This window comes from Netta rufina (assembly GCF_964035555.1).
Source record: "Netta rufina genome assembly, chromosome: 4".
NCBI classification, from domain to species: domain Eukaryota; kingdom Metazoa; phylum Chordata; class Aves; order Anseriformes; family Anatidae; genus Netta; species Netta rufina.
This window is the reverse complement of record NC_140127.1, coordinates 53,484,183-53,494,507: the sequence shown is the minus strand read 5'-3', so window position 1 is coordinate 53,494,507 and position 10,325 is coordinate 53,484,183. Positions and strand designations below refer to the sequence as shown.

Sequence of the window (10,325 nt, the reverse complement as noted above, 5' to 3'; positions counted from 1 at the left end):
AAGTTGAAGAGAGGTAACTTCTGTTCTTACATTGGCATTCAAATGAATAAAATGAAGATAAAACTAATGTACCAGGATGAAAATGTGAGAAAAATGCACAAAAAGTATTTTATTCATTTGGGGCAATTTTGTTTTAGGAACATCACCCCCTAATGGCCACTTTCATATACCTTTTGAACAATAATGTAATCATCTTTGTGAAGGAATTTTATTCTCATTTGGCCAAGAAGATTCTTTAAAAAGTGAGTCAGAACCTCATTATAAAAATCAGTCAGAGCCAGATGAGTCAGATATGGAGATTTTATTGTTTTATTTATATACCTATGCCCTGGGGCTGGCATGTGTGCGTGTTATAATTTGACGTAATACAGTATCTTTAAGGCTTGCATAAACTATTAATTTGATCATTAAAATTATAATCTAGTAAATAAGCAATGTTTTAAGTACAAGGAACTGAGTGTGAGATGTTCATAGTATCACTCTGCTATATTCTCAAAAGACAATGGATGTGCCAATCTGTACTGTATCTTCAGTGCGTACGTTACTAATCTTTATATCACAGGAAGACTGGGAAGAGCCATTGCTATTTCTATACATAGTAGTCATAATTTTACAGCTAAACTTTCCAATTAGAAAAGTGAAGTCCACCATGATACTCCAGAAATTCTTTCTACAGATGAGACTGCAAAGAGCATTTCCGAAGTGTTCCATATAAAAGTACTCTGAATAATGCATAAGTAAAAGCAAACAATTTTACTCAAATACACAGTACCTATAGTATGAAGGATTTAATTAATTCAGAAATCTCTCTTCTGACACAGATTTTTCCCACAACCCATTTAGTACTGAGTACTACCAAACTGAAACAGTGCCACTGAAGTTAAAATAAGAAATGTCCTACAAACCTGAAATGCCCTTCTTGGCATCTAGCTGGCTCACAAGATGAGTAAGCCAGGTGGAAGTCAATACAGTATTCATCCTATACGAAGAGCTTTAATGAATATAAATTTAATACACTATTTTAAATGTGGCAATTTTATGCAATGAAAACAATATGATGAAAGCAAAATTTTTTATTTATTTATTTTTTTGACGGTATGGTGCAACGTAAGTATTAAAGATACAGAAATTCATAGGTATGAATTTAAAACATAAAATACACCCACTGCACAATTTGTATTTGTTGTGTTATCAAATTGGCCCTACTTTGTGAGAGACTGTGCTGCCCCTTAAATATCTGCCATGTTAGCTACTTGTCCTTTCCTGTTTTCAAGGGTGCATCGTGTTTATCCACCCTTTCTGCCCAGAAGGAATGAAGAACTCTCTTAGGAGGAGACTGCACAAGGATTTTGGCAAGCAGTATGCGTGTCTATCCCTTTCTAATACATTCAGACTTCTTTTCTGGCATGTTTTAGCTCAGTCTCTGAGTTCAGGAGAACCTCGTAATGACCTGACCCCACACCTCACAGGGATACCTTACAGACATTTAGCCTGAGATGGCCATTTGTGTGTAAACTAGTACCTGCCTGGACTGACTGGCCACCTGAAGTGAAATGTGTGGGTTTTCCTTCTCGGGGACACACTTTTCTCCACGTAGCTAATAATTTGTCCACAGCGTGAAACAATTAGTGCCTTCGAGAACTGTACTCCGCAGTCAAATTTAGTTAAAAGCGGGTAAATCTTTTAAAGTCAGCCAGGAAGAGCACAGGCAGGCAAACCACACAAGGTAAGCTTCCTATGCTTAGTAATTAGGCAAAGAATGCCCTATGTAGATCATCGCAGAGTCAAACTTGTACCACCACGCCTCAGCTATGATCTCGCACTACCTTAGATCGGTTTTATCAGTAGGAAGAAAAGCTGACTCGTCACACGGGCTGCTAATTTGGCGAAGGATTCTAGCTTTGGGTGGCAGAGGTAAGGCAATATGAAGGATCTGGCAAAGGCCAAGGTACGTGTGTCCATTAAAAGGGTGAGAACGGGTTGCCACAGCACCAAGAGGAGGTTAATTACCGTGTCCCTGATCATTTATTCCAACTGAATGGAGGGAGGGGAGTGACAGCAGCGCTCAGCCTTGCGGTTTGCAGACAGACAGGGCTACCCCCGGCGCAGGACGGGGCCTGCCATGGGGCTAACCAGCAGAAACCCCACAGCAGGCCACGCACGCCCCCGCCGCCAGGGCCTTCGGCGGCAGGAGGAGGAGCCGGCGGCGGGGCCGCCCCTGCCCTCCCCCGGTGTGCGCGGCCGGCCCGGGGGCCGGGGCCGGGCCGGGGCCGATGGGGACCCGTTAGCGACCCGCTAGCGGCGGGAGGGCTCGCCCCGGGCCCGCCGCCATCCCCGGCACTGCGGGGGCGCTGCCCGCCGCCGGGCCGGGGCGGGGCGGGGAGAAGGAGGGGGGGGTGCCGGGGCCTCCCTCGGGATTTTTTTTTTTTTATCATTATTTTTTTAATTATTTTTTTATTTTTATTTTCGCGGCCGCTGCCAAGCTACCCTCCACACACACACACACATCCCGGACCGAGAGAGGTGAGAGGACGGCGGGGGCTTGGCGGCGGCGGGGGGGGGAAGAAGAAAGAGGAGGAGGAGGAGGAGGAGGAGGAGGAGGAGGAGGAGGAGGAGGAGGAAGGCTGCCGCCCAGGGACGGAGGGGGGGCACCGGGGGCACCCCCCTGCGGATGGGGAGCGGTGTGGTAGCGGGCAGGGGGCGGTTTGGGGTCTGGTTTGGGGTCTGCTGCTGGTGCTCAACAACTTGTTGTGGCGTTGCACAGGCTGGAGGCCGGTCTCGGCTTCGGGGAAGCTGTCGCTGGGGTTTTCTTGCTAGCGTGGATGGGAAGAAAAGCACTGAACTCGTCATCGTGTCAGTGTGGGCTTTACAGAGAGAGAAACACCATTTATACATATATATATATAGTGTGTATGTGGGGGGCGTCCTGTTTAAAGACAACTCACAAGACGTGTTCTCGTGACCGGCTCGTTAATTTTGCCAGAAACGGTCGCGGTTCGTGTCCTGTGGAGATTTTTTTGCTTCGCAACTTCAGCAGCTGCATGTGGCTGGAGGTTTAAACACCAAAACAAAAGCCACCACAGAACCCGAACTTCACGGCTGCGTTCCTGGTTGTGGAGACAGCGTTCCCACCAGGCGCTTTTCCTGTTTTCCACTTGCTGAACAATGCTGAGGAGCGTGAGGCAGGATGGGGCGAAGCTGCCCGTAACGGCCCCAGCCTGTGTCAGGCAGCCTTGTCCCCTGCCACGCTTCGGCTCCATGGAGCCATGCCTCAAGCATGGCCCTGGGTGAAGCTATCGTGTTGTCTGTACCCCGTGGCAGTGGATTTTAAAGCGCTCTGTTTCACAGAAATGCAATGAGTATGAAGATGGAACGAGCAAAACTTGCCACAGAGATGTAAAGATCTTGCATTAAACCATTATGGTCAAGCTAACTGCAAGTTGTTGTGAGCTGGTGATTCATATTCATGAACCCGTTCCAGTTATCTGGACTTCTGCATCACCAGTGCTTTTAACAAAGATCAGTCCCCGGTTATTCTGATGTTCTGTGTTTTTTCTAGATGTATTTCAGTGTTTCAGGGTATGGTAAGGAAGATTACCTAAACATCACGTGACCCAATAATGAAAGTTATTGCAGATTTTAGGACACCGCAGTATGATTTACATTTCCTTTACAAAACAGAAGGTGATAGTATGACTTTTTCCACCTTTGGTGGAAGGTTTCTGCAGCTAGTAGAAAAGATGAGAACATGAAAGGACAGGATATTAGATATTCCCTTTATGCATGCATGCAAGTGCCTTCCAGCACTATGTTTTCTTTCTTACAGTGACTGTAGTCAACTTGTTTGGTTCCCAAAGACACATACTGTCTCAGCAGGGCAGATTCTTTAAGTAGAAGTCTTTCTTTCTTTGACCAAAAAAAATTTGGTGGCCTGCAAATAGAAAAGGGCTGAGAACCACTCCAATGGTAAGGGTTTGAGACTTTGTATAAAGCTGCTCCATTTGTTGAAGGACGTTTAGTGGTGATACAAGGCTTTATTCACTGATGTAGTTGATGTTACTCTTTGGCAATACTTCTTAGCTTAAGTGGTTCATCTGGCAGAGCAGTTCTTCAATTCTCTGTCCTTTGTGCAATTATGGCTAGACAAAGATAGTGAAAACGCACTGTTTAAAAGAAAAAAATACTGTCTTGTAATGTGGTGTTTCTGGAGAGTTTATCTATTCAGATTTCATATGTGTTTCCCCTCTTTCTTTGCAGTATTTGTTGTCATGTATGTAACTTTGTAACTTGCAGTTGTGGAAGGAGCTGAGGTGAGGGTTGTGCAGGAACACCCTTCCATCTCCTTCCTTCTTTCAGCTTAGGAATCGCAGGACAAATGGAAGGGAGTTGTATCTGAATAGACTGAGCAATCTGCTTTCAAGATTTTTTTCAATGCCTGGTTCTGATCTTTTTGCACTGTTATTTTTCTCACTCTAGATTTTCTTCTGCCTACCTCATCTTTTTGGAAAGAGGAAGACAAATGGAACTACATGATTCTGTGAACACCTAGAGATCATTCTGGTGTTGTAAGTAATTATTGTACTTAACTCGATTCCAACAGTGCGATGCTACAATGAATACAATTTGAGCCCACAAATGTAATTTCCAGGTTACACCTTCACTGATTTTTGTGTTACACGGTTTGTGAGGGCTTCCTTCTGATGTGTGTACACCAACAGGAATTGATGTTGCTTTTATGGACTGCAGATCCTAGTGTTTGGAATGTCTTTCTTACCTTATTTTACTGGTTTCATCACTTACCACTTCTCAAAGTTACCTCTTTTATCACAGCATGCTTTATGGAAGACTGTTATATTTACTATGAAGTTCAGTTTTAATCTTTACAAATGCATGAGAAACCTCTAACCTCTAATCTTTTAATCATTGTAGGAAAACCAGGCAAATTTGATACTGACTTTGTAAGAGAAAATATTTCTTTAGAGAAATGCTTATGATAGAAGCCTACCAACTTCTCAGTCAAACCTCATTACGCCAGTAGTACTAACTGGCTTTTGCTTTCTTTCATTTTTTAGAAGGAAAGTAGTAAAACTTTTCTAAGCCAAAGTCATTTTCAAAGGGAATAGCTTTGACATTTACACAATGCAAAGGGGTAAAAGAATGTTGAATGCATGAATACATGCAAGAACCTGGCATTATATGAACTCTGTGGAGTAAAATACTGCTGAAAAAATAGTGATGAGGGTAAGAAAAGCAGTGCCATTAATTTAGAGATACTAGGCTGTACAGAAATGAGAAAAATATGCTTTCTTGGCTGTGAGATATTCCTGTTCTGGGAATGTTGGTAATGCAACTTTTTTGAAATAACTGTGTACCTCTCTGTTGTCTAGAATTTGTTCATGTCACGATACAAATGCAGAAGAGAGGTGTTTTTTTTCACTGTTTATTTCATCATCTCTCAAGTCACTAGCAATTTACAATATACATACCATTTTTGGCAGTAGATGCTTTAATTTGTTCTGTTGTGTATACTTCTACTTACCTGGTTCTTGACAGTCTCTTTGGCACAGCATAGTGCATTTTGGGGAACTGCAAACTTTATGTAGCTTTCCAGAAGCAAACAGTCTTGAGGAATGTTACAGTTCTACACACTGTAATAACAGAAAGTTCTGCTTCAAGTTAATTAAGCTCAGAGTGATTGCTGAGCACCAGATACAGTATCTTTTGTGGCTGCTTGCTGAGACGATTCTAGCTGAGAAGTACACAACTCCCAAGGCAACTTTTGTCAAGGGTGGTGACAAAATACTTGAGAATTCTGGGAGTAGTTATTGCAAGGTCTTATTTTTCTTTGAGCATTTTGCATGTTTTGCCATCACACTTTTGAGTTAAGACATCATGAGGTTTGGACATTTTGAGTCCATTGCCTTTTCTATTTCCTATTTCTTTAGGTCCTGAAGAAGAAAATGCTTGTTAAACATTTAAGTAGCATATTCCAAATTTAGCATTGCCAAAGTGGTACAGATAGTGGCAAGTAATGGGCAGTCAAAATGCTTGCACGACCTATGGCAATCATCAATACCAACAGCAGGAGAGAATTAGGTGTTATATTAATCTACTGTGCATTTTGTGTCAATGCAGGCTCAAATAACACCAAAACAAGAACCTGTTTCTCGCTCCCCATTGCTGTCATCCATATCAAATGTTTCAGTATTGTAGAGTGGAAGGATGCTTTCAGTACCTGTTGCTGCAGACTTGGTGCTCAAGTGGAAAATGAGGGACACATGCTTAAGCTCCGTCTTCCTCTGCCTTTATTCGGGTCTGATAAGTTAAAAGCACGGGGTTACGAAGATCAGAATGAACCTGGCTTGAACAAGTGTCAATCGGTCTTCCTTCAGGCTGGCTGCCATATTTTCTGGGAAATAGCAGGCTTTATTTAATTTCTGGTCTTACCAGAAATGTTCTACCTTTCTGGTCTACCCTGGTTTTACTGAGTGTCTCAGCACCACCTCCTTAAGCATTCCCCTGTGCCTGAATATTAATCTGGGTCTGGGCTGTCACTACTTCAGCCTTGCCAGTGATCCACTCATTAGCAGTGCAATATCACAAACAAAAGACAGAAAATATTGAGAGGATTGAATTCCAGTCGGTCTTTTTATCCCATTTCGTTTTTTTTCCTCTTCTTCTGTTCCCTTCCCCCAGTCAATTTATATTCTTGCTTGTATCTTCTACTGTAGATGACTTAGAGAATTTTCACGGCTTTAAAAATGATTGAAACCGCTAAGGTTTTAAAAAATTACTTTGAGAACTAAAATTACTTTGAGAACAGACTTTTTGTTTTCACTATTTTGCAGTAGTTCAAAATATGGCAGCTTCACTTATCAAAAATAGCCAGCCTCATCCAGATTTTCAGAATTTTTAGACTTGACCTGCACCTTTTTCTTTAGTGATTGTGGAAGTTGAAAAGAATTCAAAGGAAATGCCAAAATGTACTCAAAAAGAGGGAAGAAGAAGGAAGAAATACACCTTCCTGTCTTACTGCAAGGTAGAATAACTGTCAAGCAGGGATGCTGAAGAATAATTGTTTTATGGACTATGCTGGCATTTTCCCAGAGGACTAATTTCTATAAAGTTGATAAAGGAATTGATTTCAATCTGTTCAGAGATTGACACTTTGCCAATTAATTACCTCTTCAGCTGTAAGTACAATCGATGTTGAAATTTCGATGTCTTACTTGACAACAGGATTCATTTTGAAGAATTTTTGAACAGTAACTTGGATTCTTCCAGGAACATCCATAAGACTTTCAAAATTAGTGGAAAACTGTTCATGAAATACAGTATGAGTACATATATAAGTACATAATAAGTACAGGAAGTACTTGTAAAACAGAAATTTAAGGCACAAGAATGTCTCCTTCTCTTCTAAAATACATCCCAATAGACTTGTCTTACTGCCTTAGGTAACACTCTGTCAAAATGATCAGTGTACTTTGTATTGACTCAATATTGAAAACTTTAATAAGAAATTAACAAACTTGCTTGAAATTTTCAATGGTTTACAATTCAAGAAATTGTCACTTAAATCACCATTCTACTTTTAGTTTGTGAAACATTCTGTGCTGTAGTGGTGGATTTTTTTGTTTCTGCAGAGTGTATTGATTTTTCTGGACATCCTTTTAGCTATATTCTAAGTGCTTTCCTATTTAAGGGGTACATACGTTTTTAACTTGGAGAAGTGTCACCCCTTACAGTTTCAAAAAGCTGCAATTTGTCGAAGTGTTTTGTGTGATTACAGCCTTTTGAGCCTGTGAGAAATACCTTGAAAATGTGTAAGGTGTTTCTCATTCTTACACATACTTGGTTTTACTGGGGAGAAGGACCAACCTCAGTTCTGATTAGCATTTAAACCTTTAAGACAAAGGGCTCTACAGGACAAACTTTCTTTAATACCTGAGGTACATATTTCTTCTTCTGAAATATCATATTAATAGCAGTTAGTAAAAAAAATAATAGAAAAGGGCCATGACAATCCAGGCATGAAATATAAAAAAAATAGTTCAAAATTATAGCTGTACATTTTCAGTTGAGTGAAATGTTTTGATTTTAAAACTATTTCTGCTCTATTTGCTTCCTGCTAGTTTCCCTGAAGTTACCTCTTTTCATTTTTCTCTTTTCATCAGTTTAATTAATAGGTGATATATTTTAAAAGCTGGACTTAGATGGAGCAAAATGGATTTCCTATTCTTGCTTCCATATGTTTCACACGGTGTTTTCAGAATAAATGAAAGGGCATTGTACTGTAATCTGCTTATGGTTTGGTAACCCTTTTATGCTCTGTGTTGCTTATTGGCAGCTATGTTCTCAGCTCCAGGAAATGCTTTTCTATAATGGCTTGGAATATGGAGATCTTGCAGCCCATCAAACTATTAGCTGTTTCAGTTTCTAAGGACTCCTGTTTTCTCCTGGCATTCTTGAACTCACTTGCTGTATATGTAATGTTCATAAAAAGGAAAGAGCAATGAAGAAAGAGAAGGAGAGAAAAGAAGAATCAGAACACCTCCTTCATTCTTTGTATTGTCCTGCTATCAAAATCTTATTTCAAAGTATGCTAAGCTGTCAAGCAATCAGTTATTCAGAATAAAATTGTAAAAAGGGAGCTACCTTGTCTCTCCTAGATTATTTTCTGGTGTATTTTTTCTGGCATATCTTCTGTTTTGTATCTTCTGCCTCCCCTTCCTTCTCTCCTATCTTAAGAAGTTCTAAGAGAAAATGCTGATGACGTTTTGGTATGGGTTATATGGGCATGATGAAGATGATAACATAATCTGTCTAGTATAGATTTGAGTTGACTTGAGGGGAAACAGTATCATTTTTTTTTTTTTATTTTTTTTTTAAATGCACACCATTGTAGCCTCAATTTCAGAGCCAACAGAACTTGTCAAAAGGTAAAGAGTACCAATAGAACAGATGAAATATTCATAGTCTGTGGGCTAGGTACAAGGTACAGTAAGAGAAAAATAGAGTTCAGAGAGGTTTACTAACCTGAGCTGTAAAGAATACAGGTAGAAACATGGCTGAATTACCGAAGTAACAAGTAGCATGTATGCAGTGAGGAGAAATGAGAGAAGCTCATGTGAAGGTCAACTTCTTTTTTCAGTGGTTCTGGTGATTGGTTTGTTTGCATGCAAGTTCTTATTTGTTGTCAGAGTAGACAATTTACATTGGTGTTTGTGCAAATAAGCTATTAGCCTGATGGTTGCCATTCCAGAGAAATATTCTGCAGTGAGTATTCATTGCATACAATGTAAGTAAAATGCATTTGGTGGGTAGATATTCTAAAACATATTCTGATAGTCTAAAAACAACTGCTTTTGAATATTAAATGATCACTCAGCCATTGCCAAAGATAAAACCAAGTTTTAAAGCTTGCTTTTCTACATGCAGTGAGAGAAATGCTATTTTGGATGTAAATATAATCACGAGCTTATGTATGCAGACTATAATTAAAACATTATGAAAGTAGAGCAGTTAATGATGTTATCATAACTTGATAAGGCTTGGCATGCTCTTTGCCGAGAACTAGCATTTTAGGCTTGGAAGTATTTTCCAAACAAATAAAAGTAATTAACTGAAATTAATCTATGCATTCATAAAAATGTAGGCAGATCAAGTGATAAGTAACAACTTCACAGCTCTCACTTCCTGATAGATTTTTTTTCATTAACAAATACAAATTTAAGTTGCACCTCTGCATAATAATTTGGCTTTTAGACTGAAGACCAAGTGCACTTAAAACAGACTGTGATAATTTCTGTAAATATTCAAACATTATTTTCTGGAAACGTATAAACTCAGTAAGTGAGAACACTTTATATGTAAATACTGTAAGCTAGATAAGGAATTTTTAGAACTTTGAGCTAATGGGGAAGATGGATGGGCAAATGATTGCAAACTATCTCAAGCTAATGACAGCTACATGCAGTAGTACAATATGTTAGTTTTGTATTTTTCTTAAGATTTAGGTGGAGTTGATAAAGAAAAAAACATCCAGTATGCAAATAATGAAAGCTTTCTGTCAATTATGCCTTTTCCTACTGACAGTTTAGCCTACTGAGTTCAAGAGTTGTCACTTTTTTGACCACACCACCTAGATAGTGGATTAATGTCTCTAGGAATACCAAAGGTTCTTGTACTCCTGCAGTTTGGATTAGTATCCTGTGTTCCTCCTCACAGTTAATTTATGTTGCTCTTGCCTTGTTCTCATTTTCTGTGCAGAATAGGAAATATATTAGGAATTCTGTAAAGCAGGGGTGAGGCAGCTAAGATGA

The 10,325-nt window shown here is 39.8% G+C and overlaps 1 protein-coding gene across 1 annotated transcript in view; it reads left to right on the top strand.

The window, feature by feature from the left end:
• The first annotated feature begins 2,301 nt into the window (after nt 1–2,301).
• Nucleotides 2,302–10,325, top strand: part of KLHL5 (kelch like family member 5) — a 54,308-nt gene continuing 46,284 nt past the window's right edge. The window contains exons 1-2 of the mRNA XM_084286122.1: nt 2,302–2,523; nt 4,477–4,565. The gene's annotated coding sequence lies outside the window, so the exon portion shown is untranslated. The remainder of the gene's footprint in view (nt 2,524–4,476; nt 4,566–10,325) is intronic.